This window comes from Brassica napus, unplaced genomic scaffold (assembly GCF_020379485.1).
Source record: "Brassica napus cultivar Da-Ae unplaced genomic scaffold, Da-Ae ScsIHWf_200;HRSCAF=353, whole genome shotgun sequence".
In the NCBI taxonomy this organism is placed as follows: domain Eukaryota; kingdom Viridiplantae; phylum Streptophyta; class Magnoliopsida; order Brassicales; family Brassicaceae; genus Brassica; species Brassica napus.
In genome coordinates this window covers 80,001-85,000 of record NW_026015428.1, presented here as the reverse complement: position 1 = coordinate 85,000, position 5,000 = coordinate 80,001, and positions in this window count along the sequence as shown.

Here is a 5,000-nt window from a genome sequence, read left to right as displayed (position 1 = left end):
TCCACATAGACAGACATGATCACGTAGCCCTTGCTGTCAAACTTCTTTATGAATATACATGGACTTATTGGATCATTCTTATAACCCTCTTTCACTAGGTACTCGGATAATCTATTGTACCACATCCGACCTGATTGCTTTAAACCATATAAGGCTTTGTTCAACTTTATGCAATGTTGTTCTCGAGAACCTTTCTTGTCTTTGAGCTCAATGCCCTCTGGAACTTTCATGTGTATCTCATTATCCAGTGGTCCGTATAGGTATGCAGTTACTACATCCATTAGGCGTAAGTCAATGTTTTCTTTCACTGCCAGACTGATTAGATACCTCAGTGTAGTTGCATCCACCACAGGGGAGTAAGTCTCCTCATAATCTATTCCAGGTCTTTGGGAGAATCCTTGTGCTACAAGCCGTGCTTTGTATCTCACTACCTCTCCTTTCTCGTTTCTCTTCCTTACAAAGACCCATTTGTATCCCACTGGTTTGACATCTCTTGGTGTCAATCTTATAGGGCCAAAAACGCCTCTCTTTCTCAATGATTCTAACTCCACGTTTATAGCTTCTTTCCATTTGATCCAATCTGATCTTAGCATGCATTCTTGTATGGACGTGGGTTCTAGATCCTCATCTTTATCCATGATCTCAAGTGCTACCTTGTATGCAAATAAATCATCAACGTTGATATCTTTTCTGTTCCATTGTTTCCTGGACATTACATGGTTTATAGAGATCTCTTGATTGTCCGGCTCTTCTGTCCCGTGAAGCCCAGCGTCCCGGACCTCACTTTGAGGAACGGCCGGATCATCGGGTGTGGCCGGTACGCATGGCTCGACCGTCCTGGTCGGCTCGACCGGTCCATCTATGTCCTGGACGGTTTCTTTGATGCTCTCGGATCCAGCACCTCTCTTGGACTTCCGAGGCTGTTTGTCTTTGGAACCAATAGGTCTACCACGTTTTAAACGTTGCTTAGACTCTGTAGCCACTTGACATTGTCCATCTTGGACGTTCAATCTTATGGGTGCATTACAAGCCGGGTTGTGTGATAGTGTCATTCTATTTGGGTCAGTAAATGCTTCTGGCAACTTGTTAGCTAGCTCTTGTAGATGTATAATCTTTTGGACTTCTAGATCACAATCTCTAGTCCGAGGATCTTGCCAAGATGTTGATGGTCTAAACCATTCTAAATCTTTTGAAATCAACCGGCTGTTATCTCCCCCTAAGGACGGATATGTGGACTCATCAAACTGTGAGTCCTCGTATCTGGCCTTAAACAAATCACCGGTTGTTGGCTCAAGATACTTGATGATGCTTGGGGAGTCATATCCTACGTATATTCCCATCCTCCTCTGTGGTCCCATCTTAGTTCTCTGTGGTGGAGCAATTGGAATGTAGACGGCACATCCGAATGTCTTGATGTGGGACACGTCTGGCTCATGACCCGTAAGTAGTTGGGATGGTGAATATCTATGCTCACTAGATGGCCTGATGCGAATCAGTTCTGCTGCATGTAAAACCGCATGTCCCCATGCTGATACCGGAAGTTGAGACTTCATAAGCAGTGGCCGGGCTATCAGCTGGATCCGTTTAATGAATGATTCGGCCAAGCCGTTCTGTGTATGGACATGTGCCACGGAGTGCTCTATTCTTACCCCCATGGACATGCAATATTCATTAAACGCTTGGGACGTAAACTCACCAGCATTGTCTAGACGTATAGTCTTAAGAGGGAAATCTGGAAAGTGTGCTCTCAGCCTTATCATTTGGGCAAGGAGCCGTGCAAAGGCTAGGTTCCTAGTGGATAGTAGGCAGACATGCGACCATCTGGTCGATGCATCAATGAGGACCATGAAGTATCTAAACGTCCCACAAGGTGGGTGTATTGGTCCACATATATCTCCTTGAATCCTTTCCAGAAAGTTTAAGGTTTCTTTGTTAACCTTGGCTGGTGATGGCCTAGTAATGAGTTTCCCTTGTGCACATGCTGCACATGTGAGATTCTTATATGGGATAACTCCTTTGATCATGTGCCCTTGTGAATTCATTATCAACTTTCGCATCATGCTTGTTCCGGGATGGCCAAGCCGGTTATGCCATAAAGTGAATAGCTCGGAGGCATTTGCCTCGATCATACTGATCCGTGCATAGTATAGACCAGTACGCATTGCGGGTATAGTCTCTAGGATCTTCTTATTGCCCTTGGTGATCGAAATTATGTTAAGGAACTCCTTGTTTCCTTCTTCCCATGTTTCAAGGTGAAAACCGTTTAATCTTATGTCCTTGAAACTCAATAAGCTTCTTCTAGAGCTTGGGGAATACAGGGCGGTTTTGATCTCTAGGTGAGTGCCATTAGGCATCATCACATAGGCTTGGCCGTGACCTTCAATCAGGCTAGCCTCACCCGCAATGGTATGTACCTTTGCGCTTTGCATTGTGAGATTTATGAAGTACCTTTTGTCTCTAAGTATTGTATGACTTGTGCCACTATCCACCACAAGTATACTCATCTCATCATTCATTCTATAAATAAAATTTCTAAACTTTAGAGACTTCATAAGATGTTTAAAACTCTTCTTATTAAAAATTCCATTACATAAAATAAAAACACCAAATCAAAAACATAAAGCAATAAGACAATGTGATTCGAAAACTAGTCCTTGAGACAATCGGATGTCTCAAAATCCATTAGGTCATCTTGGTTATCCTTGTCGGATTCATTGTCAGCATCATACCCATATCCCTTGTCCTCATGACGTTTTCTTGGATCATGTTTGCCTCCGGTTCTTGTTCTTGATGCTCTCTTGGTAGAGGTCGCACAAGTGTTTCGGAGTTCTACAATTCTTTGCCCAATGGTTGTCACTCCCGCATCTATGGCATAGAGACTTGTTGGACGTGTAAGATGGTTTGGATATCCCACCTCGTCCGCGGCCGTAGCTGCCTCGACCCCGGCCGTAATTGGAACCACGACCACGGTTATTGTGGTTTCCTTTCCGGCCAGTTGAGTAGCCATCTCGGCCGTTTGAGTTATCACGTCCACGCCTCTTGAACCCACCACGGCTATTGCCGTATGGTTTCTTGTTGTCTTGGACAAAGTATGTCTCATTGGGATCCTTCTTCTCAACCTCATGGGCTTCGGGTGGTGGTGCTGTCCCGGCCGGTCTAACTCCGTTACTCTTTAGTAGGAGTTCATTGTTTGCCTCGGCCAGGAGTAGACATGAGATCAGATCAGTGTATGTGGCAAAACCCTTTGTCCTGTATTGCTCTTGCAACACAGAATTCGAGTGATTAAAGGTAGTATAAGTCTTTTCAAGCATCATGCTATCGGTTACCTCTTCACCACACAACTTTAGTATTGAGACAATCTTGAATAGAGCTGAATTGTAATCATCCACCGACTTATAGTCTAAGAATCTTAGATGCATCCAATCATGCCTTGCTTTTGGAAGCAACACCATCCTGTGGTGATCATATCTATTCTTTAAAGCCATCCAAAGATCTAGTGGATTCTCGATTGTCATGTACTGATCTTTAAGACCATCAATGAGATGATGCCGCATAAGGCCTAAGGCTCTGTATCGGTTCTTTTCATTCTCATTGTTGTCTTCGATGATTGTATCACCGAGTCCCTTGGACTTTAGACTAATCCTTGTGTCTAATGCCCACTGCAAGTAGTTATCTCCGGAGAGATTGAGGGGTGCATAGTCTCTGTTTGCTATTTTCGACATCTGAATCATATTACCATGTAATGTATTAGGTTCATAATATGATCACGTGGCCGCATGATAAACAAGCTCGGCCACAACATGTCTTACGCATTCATGATATTCAAACAATTCTATACGACCATGGTGCTATCAATCATGAACCTCACGGTTCTATAGGTTTTCTAACAACCTAAACTGTATGATCTATATGCTGGTCGATCAATTGTGAATGCATTACAATATTCGGTTTCATGTAAAAAAACAATCTACCTTATCTTACTTCTTTTCATAATCCCTAGGGTTTCAATCTTTGAATTCTTATCAACCTTATGTTAAGGTTTCAAGGCCTTAAGTATTTTGTGTTCTTAGTTAGATTATTTCAAGAAGAACAATCTAACATTCCTAAACATCAAGAATAGGCAAGAAATCAAACAAGCAATAGCAATCTTAAAATCGATTTTAACTTTAGGGTTTAGGGTTTCGATTCCTTGATTAGGGTTTACCAGGTTTCAGATTCAATCAATCAATCATACAATCAAGTTCTAGTTTGGAATCGATTTTACTTTCTAGTTCTAAGACTTTGTCGATTTTGATCTTGTACTTTTCTTTTAGGTTTCAACAAGAATAAGATTTCCATAATGATGGATTAGGGTTTCGATCTTATTCTATGTTCTCAGATTGTGTTCATACCTTAGTTTTGTAGAGGTAAAGAACCGGATCACCTGAGAACCTCGAGCTGTTGAGAAAGAACGCTTGCTGCCTCCTATCGGGTCGCTGATGTAGTCGGATGCGAGCTGGGAACGGACGCGAGCTGCGAGCTAGTTGCTGGACGGATGCGTTCTTCTTGTGTGCGAGCTGAGGACGCGATCAGGGAGCTGAGGACGTTCGGTCTTGAGGATGTCAAGCTTTTGGAACAATGGAGAACGTCTAGGGTTTAGCTTAGAGTCGCCGGTAATAGGCTTTTAGGTATCGATTTAGGTCTCAGGGAATTAGAGGCTATCGTGCTGATAACGTGTTGTAAAAGATGGGGAAATCGTGTGTGTTTCATTAATCAAAGTGTTCCCTTATATAGGGGATTACAAGATATGGATAAAAGGAAATAGTACAAATCCTTATCCTAAAGTAAAAAGGAAAACCTCTTATAGATAAACATGAAGAGAAAAGGAAAGTTCCTAAAACTAAGATCTAAGGTCGGTCCAATGCATTGGCCGCCTCTCTCTCTTTCTCTCTTGGACGCGGTCTTGGTCTTGGGCCTGGACACGGTCCGTTCTTCCTTTACATGGTTACTAGCAATCCACA